This window comes from Prionailurus viverrinus, unplaced genomic scaffold (genome assembly GCF_022837055.1).
Source record: "Prionailurus viverrinus isolate Anna unplaced genomic scaffold, UM_Priviv_1.0 scaffold_40, whole genome shotgun sequence".
Taxonomy (NCBI): domain Eukaryota; kingdom Metazoa; phylum Chordata; class Mammalia; order Carnivora; family Felidae; genus Prionailurus; species Prionailurus viverrinus.
The window spans coordinates 17,745-34,398 of record NW_025927608.1 but is presented as its reverse complement, the minus strand read 5'-3'; positions in this window follow the sequence as shown (position 1 = coordinate 34,398).

Here is a 16,654-nt window from a genome sequence, read left to right as displayed (position 1 = left end):
CTCCCATGTGCGCGCTCTCTCTCTCTCCCTCTCTCAAAAATAAATAAACATAAAAAAAAAAAAAAGAATATGGCTCCTGATGTGACAGGTGCTGCTGTTGTCCCCTCCCCCTCCTCCTGGCTCCCTCGACAGCTGACTTACCTGGTGACTTGACCCCCTTCAGCTGCTGCTCCCATTACGAAACAGACAAACTCAGATTCTAGTGACTCACAGCCGCCGAGACTGATCTCCCCTTCACAGTATAAGTCAGCTTGGGTTGCTCTGTTCCATGTGTCTCCTTCATCCTGGGGTCCAGGCTGGACGCAAAGGCCCTCTCTGGCTCACGCCGTTCTCTAGGGAGGCGGGCTGGCTCAGCGGCTCAGAGCGTGGCCTTGCCCTCAACTAGGCCCAGGAGGAAATTCCAGCATTGTCAAAGTGGATGCCTAACACCTGCGAGTTAAGAGGGGCTCTTCTGATTTTACAAAGAAGAAATCCGAAGCTCAGAGAGGTTGATTGTCTTGCCCAAGGTCACACAGGGATCCGCGACTCCAGCATGGGTCTGTCTGGCTCCAGAGCCCGCACTCTCGCTTGGCTCTGCCGTTCCCTCCCGACAAAGTAGACTTGGGTCTGCCAGTTAGGCGCGGTGGACGGAGCACAGGCATTCAGCGCTATTTTCTCTCAAAACCCTGCTAAAAGAGAGTAGAGAAATAAAGGAGAAGGACAAAGAGAATGAGAGCAGGAACAATAGAGGTGGAACCAAAGTTTGGAAGGTGAGAAGCAGAGGGAAGAGGGCAGCAAAGCTCAGAAAGCACAACCCTGAGGAACGGAAGGCACCTGTTACGGCAGGGGATGGGGCCGAGGTGGGACTCAGGACAGGAGGCTGGGTTGAAAGCCTAGAGGCTCAGGCCCCTTCCCCGCCCCCAGAGCCAGGTGACTGCCCCTCCCCACACCCCAGGAGGGAATCAGGGAAACACGCCAGTGCAGGAGAAGAGGCACTGGGTTTTTTGGGGTTTTTTTTAAGTTTATTTTTGAGAGAAAGAAAGAGCATGAGTGGGGGAGGGGCGGGGGGAACTAGGCCTCTGTGCTGACAGCAGAAAACCCGACGCGGGGCTCGAACTCACGAACCGTGAGATCAGGACCTGAGGTGAAGTCGGACACTTAACTGATTGAGCCATCCAGGTGCCCCAAGAGGCACTGTACTTAAGAAGGATTTAAGTAGGAGTTTTATACACTTGAGTGTGGAGCACAACCTCCATCTACTCGGTGCCATTCCATTCCCAGGATTCTCTCTGAAACTGGATCATTCTTCCCTAGAGAAACACAGTACCTCCCCTCCCCCGCAAAAAGAGACCTCTAAGTACTGCCGTTGGGGCTTTTCCCCACGAAATGCGTGATCCCGGCTCAGTCACCCCACAGGAAGACCCACCGGTTAACAAGCTTCATCCCTTGAAGCCCCCAGTGCTCAAACAACTCCTCAGAGCCTCTCTGTTATGAGTGCATGAAAAGTCAAGGATCACCATATATCCGAGGAAAGCACCCGGCTATGGAAGACAGAACAAAAACAAAGAAAACACAACAGAAAGTAACAGAGGGTCCAGAGACAACCCAGAAGGGCAGAGAACAATGCCTGAAAATCATTAATCCCTTACCGGCAGAGGCAACGTTATTACACTCCCCCAGACAGAAACAAGATATTGAAGACAAAGACAATCTAATCATCAGGAAAAAGCTTTTAAAAATTAAAATGATGGTGGCGGGGGTGGGGGGGAGTTGATAGAACAGTTGGAAGATAAGCTCTTAAGGGACAATTTCCAGAAAGCAAAGAAAACCACAAAGAAAGAGTCAACAGAAGAAAGGTAAGAAAAGTAGAAGATATGGGGCCCCTGGGTGGCTCAGTCGGTTGGGCGTCCGACTTCAGCGCAGGTCATGATCTCACGGTTCGTGAGTTCAAGTCCTGCATCAGGCTCTGTGCTGACAGCTCAGAGCCTGGAGCCTGCTTCGAATTCTGTGTCTCCCTCTCTCTCTCTGCTCCTACCCCACTCGCTCTGTCTCTTTCTCGAAAATAAATAAACATTAAAAAAAAATCATAAAAGTAGAAGATAAACTCAGAGGGTCCAACATTTGAATAACAGTTCTAGAAAGAGAGAAGAGGAAATAAAAGAGAAGAAATGACCCAAGAAAGGATCTAAAACTTTGCAGAGTTCCATGACATGGATTTGCAGATTGAAATTCCCAGCAGAGTGAGTGAGAAAAAAAAAAAAACAAAAAAACAAAACAACAACCCATTATGATATTAGAACACCAAGGATGAAGAAGTGATCTAAAAGCTTCCAGAAATGAAGAAGTACATGAACGAGTGGTCAAGAATCAGAATGAATGGCATCAGATTTCTCAGCGTCAACACTGAGAGCCGGAATGCAGCTGGGTAGATCTTAAGACAGATCTCTTCTCTGTAAGAGAAAATGATTTCCGAGGGTAGATTCTATTCTGTAACAAACCAGCAACACTGTGTAAGGATGGAATAGAGACATTTTCAGATAGGCAATGCTTCAGAAAATTTTGTCTCCTGTGTATGCTTTCTCCTCCAAAGGGAGTAAACCAAGAAAGAGAAAGACGAGGAACCCCAAAGTAGTGGATCCACGCGGGAGGAAAGTGCAGGAAAGCCCCGGGTGATGGCTGTGTGGCAGCCTGGAGTCGGAGAATGGGGGGTGGGGAGCTCCAGGAGGAATGACTCCAGGAAAAACGTGAATCAGACATAGGGTCTGAGCATTTGACTCTACAGAAACTAGGTCTCAAGGCTTTTATCTTTTTAAAAAAGAGTGATATTCTTTAAAAATTTGGGGAGGGGGCACCTGGGTGGCTCAGTGGGTTAAGCGGCCGACTTCAGCTCAGGTCATGATCTCCCAGTTCGTGGGTTCAAGCCCCACGTCTGGCTCTGTGCTGACAGCTCAGAGCCTGGAGCCTGCTTCGGATCCTGTGTCTCCCTCTCTCTCTGCCCCTCCCCCACATGTGACTCTCTCTCTGTCTTTCTCTCTCTCTCTCAAAATTAAATAAACATTAAAAAATTTTTTTTAAGTTTGGGGAGAGCTGGGGCACCTGACTGGTTCAGTCAGAGGAGCCTGAGACTCTTGATCTAGGGGTTGTGGGTTCAAGCCCCCCATTGGGTGTAGATACTACTTAAAAATAAAATCTTGGGGCACATGGGTAGCTCAGTCAGTTAAGCTTTTGGCTCTTGATTTTGGCTCAGGTCATGATCTCACGGTTCATGAGTTCATGTTGGGCTCTGTGCTGAACAGGAAGCCCGCTTTGAATTCTCTCTCTCCTTTTCCCTCTGCCCCTCCCCTGCTCGTGCTCTCTCTGTCTCTAAAATAAAAAATAAAATAAAATAACGGGGGGGGGGGGGAGAATTCGTGACACTTACAAAGGACAGGAAGCAATAAAGAGGAAGCGAACACAGCGATCCATGAATCTGAAAATGCACATATTCTCCCCATTCTGACCTTCCTGCCACTGACCCCCGCAAACGAGGGGGCGTCACAGGTTAGTCGAGAGCATCCTTAGTGCTGCGTGAATAATGGTGCGCTCAAGCTTCCGTCTTAGATCAGAAAAGCTGGAGTAATCTCCAGAAGGAAAAAGGACACACGAGGATCGAGTGTGGTTACAGTGGGCCACGTGGCTCGTGAGTGAGCAAGATGCCCAGCCACAACGAGGTGGGCGTGTGGTCATGGCATATGGCTTTCACCAAAAACTGTGGTATTGCCGTGTTGGGAGGAGGAAGGGAGAAGTAGGGCAAGGCGGGGGGGGGGGTGGTGGTGGAGCATAAAAGAGTTAACATGTCACTTGCGTTATGGGGAGTAAAAAGCCGCTAAAGTCGATAATTCAAAAACGTAGCAGTATGAGTGCATGATTCAGAAGTATGTGGGTAAACAGCAGAAGGAGCGACGGAGGGAGTTTGAAGGGAAGAATTCAGCGCTGGGAGAGTGGGCAGGGGACTGCTGGAGTTGTTTTCTGTAGTTGTTATCATTGATACAAACCTCACGGTACCATTTGACTTTGAAAATCACGCGGGACGGTTAAGCTTTGGACTCTTGATTTCAACTCAGGTCATGATCTCACAGTTCATGGGTTTGAGCCCCATGTTGGGCTCTGAGCTGACAGTGCGGTTCTCTCTCCCCGTCTCTCTCTGCTCCTCCCCTGCTTGCGTGTTCTCTCTCTCTCTCTCTCTCTCTCTCTCAAAGGAAAACAACCAGAACCATGTATATGTAGAACTCTGGTTTGAGACGAAAGAAGAAGGAAGCGAGGGACGGAGGTGGTGCGACAGGATCCCCTGTGAATCCCAGCCCTTGATCGGGCGGGGGGTGGGGGTGGGGGCTTTGGGGGCGATGCCCCTTCCTGACATCCGATGTGACGGGAAACTGAGCACTACTGAAGGGGCTCCTGTCACGGGGAGAGGGACTCTTCCTGCCGTGGTGCCGTGGGTCCTGCCAGGAGTACTTTCTTTCCAGCTCCTACCCTTCTTCAGAGGCACTGCCCTCCCCAAAGGAAGGAACCTCCCAGCAGCAGCTACACCCAGGCCCTCCCGGGGATCTGCTCTCTGCAGCCTTGGGGCCCAGGATCCGTGCGGGGCTGGGGTCCACCGCAGCCCTGCTGAGCCGGGGGGACCCCCTCTCTCGCTTCGCCCTGGGAGGCTGGGAAGAGCTGGGAGGCAGCAGGCAATGCATCACCCCACCTGGTGGACGAAAGGAAGAATCACTACTTTGCTACTTCGTTAACGCACGATGGTCCTCAATTTTATCTTCCTTGCACTTGAGACCCTCCGTGACCAGACACCTTCAATGCCTGCCCTGGAGCCGCTCCGCTTGTGCGTTGCTGTGTCATAAGCCGTCCCAAACCTAGTTGCATCAAACAGCCACCGTCTATTATGCTCTAGGATTCGGCGTGTCTGGAACTTGGATGGGGGAACCACAGGGCTGGACTGTCTCTGTTCCATGATGCCTGCAGCCCCGACTGGAAAGACTCCTCGGGCTGGGGGCTGGAACCAGCTGGAGGCTTCTTCATGCACATCTAGCATTTCAGCTGGCGGGGGGGGGGGGGGGGAGGGAGGGGACTACTGACCTACTGACTCAGTGCCCACCGGTCACCCCTCCACGTGGCGTGGCTTCGGATAGTGAGACCTCTCACATGACGCACCAGGGTGGCGAAGTGAGTATCCCAGTGAACCAGAGCAAAGCTGCCTGGCCTTTTATGACCCAGGGCTACAGACTGAATGTATGTGTCCCCCCGTCCCCCCCAAGTTCATGTGTGGAAATCTTAATCCCACCGAAGTGGGGCCTTCAGGAGGCAATTAGGTTTAGATGAGGTCGTGAGAGTGGGGCCCCTGTGACAGAACCGGTGCCCTCAGAAGAAGACAAAGAGAGACCAGAGCTTTCTGTCTCTCTCCCTCTGCCTCGTGAGGACACAGCCAGAAGGTGGCCATCTGCAAACCAGGAAGAGGGCTCTCACGTGATAACAAATCTGCCAGCAACTTGCCCTCGGCCTTCCCAGCTCCAGAACTGTGAGAAATCAATGCTTGTCATTTAAGCCACCCAGTCTGCGGTATTCTGTGACAGCAGCCCAGGTTACCTGGGACACCCAGCCTCAGAAGGCCCATAATGCCATTTCCACCAGACTCTATTGGTCTGAGCAGTCACACGCCCGCCCAGGAAAGGAGAGGAGACACACGCTGGCCTCTGGGTGAGAGAAAAACTGGGTGCCACCTTTTATTTATTTTATTTTTTTTTTAATTTTTTTTTCAACGTTTATTTACTTTTGGGACAGAGAGAGACAGAGCATGAACGGGGGAGGGGCAGAGAGAGGGGGAGACACAGAATCGGAAACAGGCTCCAGGCTCCGAGCCATCAGCCCAGAGCCTGACGCGGGGCTCGAACTCACGGACCGCGAGATCGTGACCTGGCCGAAGTCGGACGCTTAACCGACTGCGCCACCAGGCGCCCCGGTGCCACCTTTTAAAACTACCACAGAGGCCGAATACTAGTAGTCAGAGTAAGAAAGATTTACTTTTTTTTTTTTTTTAACATTTATTCACTTTTTGAGAGACAGAGACAGAGTGTGAGCAGGGCAGGGGGCAGAGAGAGAAGGAGACACAGAATCCGAAGCAGGCTCCAGGCTCCGAGCTGTCAGCAACAGAGCCCGACGTGGGGCTCGAACTCACCAACGGTGAGATCACGACCTGAGCCGAAGTCGGACGCTCAACCGACTGAGCCGCCCAGGCGCCCCAAGAAAGATTTAAAATACTTTACACATCTATCTGTCGGCTGGGTAGATTAATGAGGAAGCCAACGTATTATGACAGGTAAGAGTCTAAGATTAAAATCAAACACAACTGGGTGCAAACCCTGGCTCGGCCATTGTGTCCCAGAACAAGACACTTGACCTCTCTACATCTCAGTTTCCTCACTGGCAAACTGAGGATAATACCTACCTGTAGGGCTCGGGTATGGGTTTTTGTCCTTATTTTGAGGATTACACAGGACAGCATACGTGAAGAAGGGTGCCCCAAGCATTCAGAAAACGGTAGCCTCTCTTCCCTAAGGTATTTCAGAAGCTAAAATTCCATCATTTCTATCATCTCAGGCTTGCTGAGATATATTACCACTGCACATTTTTATAGATGTGTGGAAAGAACAGGTGCTTCTCTTCAGAGGACAACACCTGCATTCTTTTGGGGAACTGCTTATACCCCCGCCCCAGCCCCGCTCCTGCAGCCAGCCGGTGCCTCCCGGTCCCAGCGACTGCTCGAGGAGTTGACAAAAGAGCCAGACTGGAACAGTCACATCCTGCCTTCCACCTTCATGGCTGGTCTGGAGGAGGGCCATGACCCCAGAGGATCAGTCACACGCCTGGCGATCTGCCCCTTGATTGTCAACTAGCTGTTAGGGAAGCAGGCTACCGTGTGATTCCATGATTATCTGACAGCCATGATCCCCGCCTTATGGAGAAGCCAGTTCAACAGGAGGCCACCGTGCAGGAAGACACAAAACACAATGAGAAGCCAGGACTGCGTGACGTACACGGAGCACCCTGGTTCCGTGAAGTCCTGGGTCCTGGGACCCACCTGCGTCTTTCTGGCGACACGGCCCGCCCCTTCCTTCCCTCCTAAGCTATTTGGTTTGCTTTCTGTCGTTTGCAACCACAAAAATTCTGAGTCAAGTACCACCCTGATTGACATATATTTTTATTAGAAAGGTAAATTGTTCATAAACTCCAGCACTTTCTTTTTTTTTTTTTTTTAATTTTTTTTTTCAACGTTTATTTATTTTTGGGACAGAGAGAGACAGAGCATGAACGGGGGAGGGGCAGAGAGAGAGGGAGACACAGAATCAGAAACAGGCTCCAGGCTCTGAGCCATCAGCCCAGAGCCCGACGCGGGGCTCGAACTCACGGACTGCGAGATCGTGACCTGGCTGAAGTCGGACGCTTAACCGACTGCGCCACCCAGGCGCCCCAAACTCCAGCACTTTCACTGCTACGAGGAAACAACGTAGTTACTGACGCACCTCGCAAGTGATAAAAGGGTTGAGAGCTGCTGACTTGAGCTTCCTGAAAGCTTATCACCACTGCGGTGGTTGAACACGAGTCACTGAACAAGGAGAGTCTTCAGTAGGAAAGCCTCCTCCTTTTCCTTGCTGGGCGTCGGGCTTTCTTATCTCTGGGTTGTGTCCTAGCAAGAGGACCCTGGGCCCAGCCTGCAGGTGTCTTGCATGGCTCAGGGCTGTGGTCAGTGGAGGAGGGATGGGGTCTGGGGTGGGGGGGGGGAGGAGGAGGGAGTACTGACCCACCCCAGCCCCAGGCTGAGACAAAGAAGATTTGAGGAGATTAGACACATGTGCCCTTGGGGCACTGCCCGAGAAAAGATCCCTTGAAAGCCCTGTGCTTTGATACAGTTCATTTCTCCTCTAATTGAGGCGTTGGCTTTGGGAGAAAAAAAAAAAAATTTTGGTTAGAATATAAACAAACGTTGTCTCTAAAAGTAGAAAAGAATCTTCTTCAGAAGCTAAGTTTCAGGAGATAAAAGCAATCTTTAGTTTATAAAGTGAGTTTCCCATCCCATCCATAACTGACTTTTCTTTTCCATGGAAAGAAAAACAAAAACGGTCTCCTTGGGGAAAACAGTGTCCTTGGTCCGTTGGAGCTGAAGCACCGGGGAGGCCGGGCCGCTGCGCCCCACGTCTCCCCGAGCTCACCTCCGAAGGCCGAGACGCGGTGTTTCCCGACCTCGAGGAGCGTTTCTAACGTTCTGCGTGCCAGTCCGGTGAGCGGCTGTGACCCATGGTTATTACCTGTCTCACAGATGAGAAGCCCGTCCTACCTTGAAAAGATGGGAAAGGGGTCTGTCCGGAAAGAAGGCAGGTAGCAACATAAACCTGCTGTTGAAATTGACGTGAAATCTCTTCCATACAGTCCTTGTGAGGCGGCCTCTTCCTTGTTCTTTGACACTGTGAATATAATTTGCAATGTGTGCTACGTGAGGGGGAGCCGGCTGGAGACTGGGGAGGAGTGTCCTTCCTCTAGTTCTGTCCTGCTGTTCTCCTAGAGGAAGGGGCTGAGATCCACCTGGGCAGAGGCCGCGTTGTGGCTTGGGCCACATCTACAGGTGGGCCAGCCACGATGGCGGATCAGCCTCTTTCCGGTTTCCTGCCTCCGTGGGCCTGAGATGTGACGTTGATCGGACCCTACCTCGCCCCCTCTTTCCTTCTTTCTCTTGCTGTTGCTTTCCTGCCACGAAGCTGTAAAAATTAATAGAGGGGACTTCACTAGAATGGAGTCAGGAGGTGGGCAGGGGGGAGCTCTCATGCAAACCCAGCAGGGAGAGACGGACCTTGTTCACCTTGCCCGTGGTCACTACTTTGCTGCCCCAGCAGGAGGAAGAAAGGCTCTCGTCCTCCTCCTCCCCCGGCCGCAGCCCAGCCAATGACAGGCAGTCACAACTCAGTCAACGAGAAGCCGCCATTATATCCAACCCCCAGTTTATCCCGATGGACTTTGTGTTTACAAGAGCCTTTCCTCCATAAAAGAGCATACCTCTCCTTTGCTCTTGCTTGTCCTAGATTGTAATTCTCCGCCATTCTCGAATAAACCCATCTTTTGCTGGTAAAACAACCGGCAGTTGAATGTGTAAGGTCAGCAAAGCTAATGTGGAAAATTTTGCAATTTGGCCACGTGGTTCTCCCTCCACTTTCCCTCACACCTGTATCAGGAATCTCTCTTTCTTCTTCTATTTAAAAAAATTTTTTTTAAATGTTGATTTATTTTTGAGAGACAGAATGCAAGCAGGGGAGGGGCAGAGAGAGAGGAAGACAGAGAATCCGAAGTAGGCTCCAGGCTGTCAGCACAGAGCCGGACACGGGGCTCCAACTCACAAACTGTGAGATCATGACCTGAGCCAAAGTCAGAGGTTTAACTGACTGAGCCGCCCAGGTGCCCCAGGACTCTCTCTTTCTTCCAACTCTTGGTGGCAGGTGGGCGGTACATTCCAGATTTGGATTTTGTCAGAGGGAATCGTCCTGTTTAGGTCTCTAGTGGAATGCACGGACTCCAAATTGCCAGGGAATCAGGGATGCTGGGGAGGGTGGGCACCCGGTTAAGAATATCTCGTTTCCTATTTGTTCGTCAGGAGCCCCGCAGGGAAGAGGCGAACTTGCTCTTTCTTTCTGCCTGTTTTGCTCTTCCTGTCCAGTGGCAGCGAGTGTGTAAATAGTGCAAGAGATGATGTGAGAGACGATGACATAAACAAGAGAAACATTTTTCCTGTGTCACATGGAGTCTGCACTGTCACAGCAGCCCTGCTCTCCAAAGACACCAGGGCCCAGGCTCTAACTCGTGGCCACCCCATCCCGAAGGTATTGACCTCATCTCCTTCTAAGTGGGCTCATCCTCCCACCTGTAGTCCGAATGGCATGGAGCAAGACTGAAACGCACTGGGGACGTAGACGATGAGCCCTTTCGTCTAAGGCTACAGACTTGGGGCCGACCAACTGTTCTCGTAAGCCCGGTTTTATGGGAATATAGCCCATCTCATTCACTCATTGCCTAATGGGGCTTTCAAACTCCAAGGACAGAGTTGAGCAGAAGCAACAGAGACACTCTGGACCACAAAACCTAAAATGTTTACCATCTGGCCCTTTAAGAAAAAGTTTGTTGAGGGGCACGTGGGTGGCTGAGTCAGTTAAGCATCCAACTTTGGCTCAGGTCGTGATCTCGCGGTTCTGGGTTCGAGCCCCACATCAGACTCTGTGCTGACAGTGTGGAGCCCACTTGGATCCTTTGTCTCCCTCTCTCTCTCTGCCCCTGCCCCCACTCGTGCTCTGTCTGTCTCTCTCTCAAAAATAAACATTGAAAACATTTTTTAAAAGAAGAAAAAGAAAAAGTTTGCTGACCTCTTCTCTAAGAGCAAGATCCGGAGGCTGCCTACTTAACCACAGGCTGTTGACTGGACCTTAGTCACATGGCCACACTGAGCTGCAAAGAAGGCTGGGAAATGTAGTCTTTATGCTAGGTGGCCATTTGCCCAGCAAGGCTTAGTTATTACTAAAGGAAAAAGGGGGAGAATGACTTTGGGAGGACAACCAGCTATCTTGCCTATGCTGGGTCATAGGACCTACTCATTTACCATCATGTTGGTTTCCTGGGTCATCTCTGCCTGCCTTCCTCATTGGAATGTTTTGTGCAGCAGAACCAGATTTCCATTCAAGAGCTGACTTTCCTCTCAGAGTCTGCTTCCTGAACGCCCTTACCTTCACATGCCTGGCTGTGCTGCCTCCCCTTCACTTCAAGTCACAAAGTCTCTGCGGGCATGGTTCCTCCTGCTTCACTGCTCCACATCTTTGACAGAACTTGGTCCAAAGCAGCAATATCCAGTGTGCCCGGCCAGCTCAGTCGGTAGAGCGTGCGACTCTTGATCTCGGGGTTGGAAATTTGAGCCCCACATTGGGTGTAGAGATTACTTAAAAATAAAAATCTTGGGGCACCTGGGTGACTTGGTCGGTTAAGCGTCCGACTTCGGCTCGGGTCATGATCTCACGGTCCGCGAGTTCGAGCCCCGCGTCGGGCTCTGTGCTGACCACTCAGAGCCTGGAGCCTGTTTCAGATTCTGTGTCTCCCTCTCTCTCTGCTCCTCCCCTGTTCACGCTCTGTCTCTCTCTGTCTCAAAAATAAATAAACGTTAAAAAAAATTTTTTTTTAAATCTTAAAAAATGTAAATAAAAGCAGCAATTCTGTTCCCCTCTGGGGATGGAAATCATCCTCCAGGCAAGTTAGGAACTTGTTGCACCCTTGATGCATAAGTAGGAGTCCTAGCAGATGTCCCAATGGGTAAGGTCCCGCCCACCCCATTCCTATCCTATTTCTGGTCCCACTAGTGCTTTGGGATGGGACTTTCTCTATTGTCTCCTTCCATGACATTTCACCCTTGACACGCAAGCCCTCGGCTTCGAGGGTTTCTGAAGCAGGCACGTGTAGCTTCTTAACCCTCTCCTAATAGATCCGTCTCTTTTAAATACCCTCTCCCTGGGCCACATCCAATCTCTACTCCCATCACATCATCTCGGTTACGCCCATGAGATCATGTTTATCAGATGTGTTCTGGCTTCAATCTGGAACTTGCTCATGACTCATGCATTGTCTGCATTTGAGTGCAGAACAGCTAAGAATCGGGTCTGGGGCAAATTTTGAAAGCATTATGTGCTATGTGAGAAGCAAGTGACAGGTCTAAAGGTCCCAGCTCAGAAAAGGGAAGCCTGGATGACTTGCCATCTTCAAACAGTTGAAGAGCTGCCATGGAAAAGGGATTAGAACACTTCTATAAGGTTTCTGTAAGATTTGACTTTTTAAAACCAACTAGCGGGGTGCCTGGGTGGCTCAGTTAGTTACGCATCCAACTTCAGCTCAGGTCATGCTCTCACAGTTCATGGGTTTGACCCCCACGTCGAGCTCTGTGCTGATGTCTTGGAGCCTGGAGCCTGCTAAGGATTCTGTGTCTCCCTCTTTCTCTGGCCCTCCCCCATTCATGCTCTGTCTCTCTCTGTCTCAAAAATAAAAATAAAACGTTAAAAATAAAAAAATAAAACCAGTGAGCAAGTATGCCTTTGGTAAATAGATCTAAAATAATAGTTTTTTTTAAAAACCCAATAAAGATACATCCATGAGATGGGACTTGTTCTGAACGGCCCATAATGGCAGGGCTGGGATCAAAGGGAAACACTTTTTGATATAAAATCCAAAAGGATCTGGTAAGAGGTGGAACTGTCCAGTGTGAAATGGGTTGTGTGGACAGGCAGTGAGATTCTGGTTTTGATAGTATTCAAGCTATAATAACCACTGGGCTTCAAGCAGAATGACAACTTTGACCAAGTGGCTGTCCTGGGCAACAGCCTTCTGATTACAAAGTGAAAAGAACTTTCTCACATCAACCCAGGTTAGAGGGGAGTTTGGTAAAGAATTCAGCTCTCATCAGCTCTGAGGGGAAGTGAGTAGCTGGGCTCTGGGAGGGATGGGAATGAGATCAGCTCCGAGCCAGCCCCACTGTGGTGGCTCAGCTCCCAGCTGTTTCTACACTTTCCTGAGGATCTGAAAGGCCATTGGCAGGACTGTGGGTCTGGGTTTCCCAGAGTCACGTGTTCAGCCCTGGTTCAATCAGAGGTGGTTATGAGGGTTGGAGTCTCATGCTTTGAACATAAAATCACGGTGACAGAGGGGCACCTGGGTGGCTCAGTGGGTTGGGTGTCCAACTTTTGATTTCGGCTCAGGTCACGATTTTGAGGTTTGTGGGTTCGGGCCCCTCATCGATCTCTGTGCTGACAGTGCAATGCCTGCTTGGGATTCTCTATCCTCTGTCTCTCTCTCTCTCTCTGCCCCTCCCCTGCTGGCTCTCCCCCTCTCTCTCTCCAATATAAAAAGAAATTTAAAAAAAAAATCGTGGTAACAGAGAACATCCATGCAATGGGTATAAAAGTTGTCAGAAAAGTTAGGAGGGCAGACACCCTCAAAGTGATTTTTAGGATCCTGTCCAAACTCAGGGTTCACTAATTCTGAGTCAAAAGTAATTCCAAGCAGGTGATGTTCTTTCTGTAGCTGGAAAGAGGGCGGGACTAACTCATGTTCCTCTGGAGGCGTGAATGGGAAGCACGGAGAGGGGATGGGAGAGGTGACAGCAGGGCCGTGGGGAGAAGCGGTGGAAGATGAAGAGATGGCCGTGGTCACCTCAGACTTTCGTGGGCTGCCCGCTGGGAAATGCATCGTGCAGATCAGAGCTGCCCACGGGCTGAATTATAAGCCGTCCTGAACTTCCGTCAGCGCGTTGTTAAAATAAACTTCCAAACTTTAGAATAGTTTGAGGTACCTAGAAAGGCTGCACAGATCGTACAGAGCTCCCGTCCATCCCGTCGTCTCCCCTCTCGTCAACCAACCTCTCCCATCACAAAGGCTCACCGTCACAACTGACGGACTGATGCTAGCGTGTTTCCATCTAAACTCCGTACTTGACTTGGACTTCATGAGTTTTTCTCTAAGGTCATTTGTCGGTTCCAGGATCCCATCCGAGGGCGATTGGCTCCTGGGGCTTCCTTAACAAACCACCACAAACCCGGTGGCTTAAAACAACAGAAACGTCTACTCACAGTTCTGGAGGCCGGAGGCCTAAATCAGTAGGGCATGGGCCCTCTGAAGGCTCTGGAAGAATCCTTCCCGCTGCTTCTGGCTTCTGGTGGCTCCAGGTCTTCCTTGGCTCGTCCCCATGGTGGGAGCTGTGTCTTGGCTGATGACTCCAAGCCTCGCTTATATCGTCACACGGACTTCTTGGTGTATTTCCAATTTCCCTCTCCTTTCTCTTATGAAGACACCAGTCATTGAATTTAGGGCCCACCCTAGACTCAGGGTAATCTCCTCTCGAGATCGTTAACTTAATTACATCCGTAAGACCCTATTTCCACCTGAGGTCACATTCACAGCTGTTGGGAGTTGAGACTTGGACATATCATTTGGTGGGGGGGGGGGCCACAATCCACCCACTACAATACCACATTATACCGAGTCACCCTGTCTCCTTAGAGTCCTCGGGACTGTGAGTGTCTCAGACTTTCCTCGCTTCTCGTGACCCTAAGAGTTCTGAGGATTGCTCACTGGTCAGGTGTTTTGTAGACTTTTTTTTTTTTTTTTTTTTTGGCAGTCTCCGTACCCAACATGAGCCTCGAACTCATGACCCTGAGATCAACAGTCTCACACTCTTCCTATGGAGCTAGTCTCCCAACGTAGACTCACGCTCAATTTGAGTTCGTCTGATGGTTTTCTCACGGTTAGATCGGGGTTATAGGCCTTGGGGAGAAAGGCCACAGAGGTGAAGTGTCGCTCTCAACACGATATATCAGGGGTGTATGTTATCACCTGGATTTGTTACTGATGATGTCAACCGTGATCACCTGGCTAAGGGAGTGTTTGCCAGGTTTCTCTACAGCAAAGTTCCTTTCTCATTCTATTTCCATTCTGCACTCTTTGTAAGCAAGTCACTAAGCACAGCCCACACTTACGGGGTAGGAGATGCCTTCTCTTATCTGAAAGGCGGGTGTCCTGGATTCCGACCAGAGTCCCATAGCCTTTTCGCACATCTCCTTAGAGATGAGTTTGCAGGACAATCATCCGAGCAGACAATTCTCAGACAAGTTTTCATTAACAGAAACTACTATAGGACGATGCCATTCAAAGCACGGAGTGGTGTGGCCCGCGTCTGTTTATAGGTCTGTAATCACATAATAGATACTCAAAGTGGCATTCAGAAACTTCATAGCAATTTGACAGAATAATTGCATGTTTGTTGAAGCTAGCAATAAAGAACTGGGGCTTGTATGGCATATGACTTTATTAACTTTTATTGTCTTTTACGCAAGACTGGTCCAGGGCGGATTGGGGGGTTTGGTCTTTGGCACGGACTGTGGGCCACGCTGTGTGTGCGCCTCACGCGGGGTTCGGTGTTCCAGGCTGCTCCCTCTCCCTCACCCAGCTCCCCAGATGTGAGGCAGAGGCCTGGGCCCACTACCGGGCCACTGTCTGGGCCTCGTGGTGTGACCGCCCCCACCCCCCCCGCTGCCTCCCAGCTGCCGGGCCGACAGTCCCTCTGGGCCCCCCCTCCCCAACCCAGGGAATAGACGTGCTCCCCGTCTGTGTCAGCTCCACGGCCGGTCCCGTCTGGGAGACATCTGCTCTCACCACGCTCTGGGCCTCAGGCCTTTCCTTGAGTGAAGCCCATTCAGTTCGTTTTGCTGGTGGTTGGTCAGGCACACGCAGGGGGCAGCAGGAAGGGGGACGGGAGCCTCACATCCATGAACGGCTTCCAGTGTAGACCTGTGCTGACATCTCCAAATTAGGTCAATTGTAGCGTCATGTTGGCTGAAAAAGGGTCATTAGACCACCCCACCAGGACTTAATTTAAAATAATATATATCTTAAATGTTGATCGTCATCACACTAAATACAGAAAACCACAGGATCCGGGGCCCTTAAGGTGGTTCAGTTAAGCGTCCGTCTTCGGCTCAGGTCATGATCTTACAGTTTGTGGGTTCGAGCCTCACGTCGGGCAACGTGCTGACAGTGTAGAGCCTGCTTGGGATCCTCTCCTCCCTCTCTCTCTGCCCCTACCTCACTTATGCTCTCTCTCTCTCTCTCTCAAAATAAACAAACTTAAAAAAGAAAAATTTAAAAAAAGCACAGAATCTACATATTTCAAGAAACCTAATGTATATATAAAAAAAGAAACCTACTGTACAAAAACATGCAATCACAGTAACATTTTTGATATTGATAAAAACGGCTTTTTAAATTATTCAGTTGGGCTTTAGCTGAAAAATAAATCCCGTCATTATCTTGTGGGTAACCCCATATTACAGTGTATTCTGTGTTAAAATATACGACAGTATAAATCATAATTTTTATAATCCTATTCTGGCATTATTTTCATTTGCCAATGTACTAAGAGCCTCCAACAATGTCATTGGCCAGGCCCCCTATGGACGCCCTAGAAGTTCTGCGGGAGATCTTTTCCCCTTCCCTCCTCTCAAGGTCATCTTACCGGGAGCCACCTCCTGTCTCTGGCGAGGCTTCCCTTCCCAGCCAACCTTCTCGAAGGTACATGCCAGTTCTTAACTTATCAGAGTCTGGTTTACTGCTGTCCCCTTGTCTAGCTCAGAACCTGGCACATGGTAGGTGTTATGGACTGAACTGTGTTCTCCCCAAATTCATGTGGAAGCTCTTACCTCCGATGTGATGGTATTTGGAGATGGGGCCTCGGGGATTACGTAGGGTTAGATGAAGTCGTGAGGATGATGTTCCCATTGATGGGATTAGCGCCTTTACAGGAAGAAACACCAGAGAGCTTGTAGGTCTCTCTCTACCTCTCTCTGTGTCTCTCTGTCTGCCAAGTGAGGACACAGTGAGAGGGTGGCCATCTGCAGGCTAGGAAGAGAGACATCGCTAGAGACCGGTCGTGCGGGCACCCCGGTCTTGGGCTTCCGGCTTCCAAATCGATGACAAAACAAATTTGTCGTTTGAGCCGCCCCATCTGTGTCGTTTTGTTACGGCAGCCCGAGCTGACTGGTGCAGCCGGTCCGCAGCGTATATTCCTCGCCCGAGT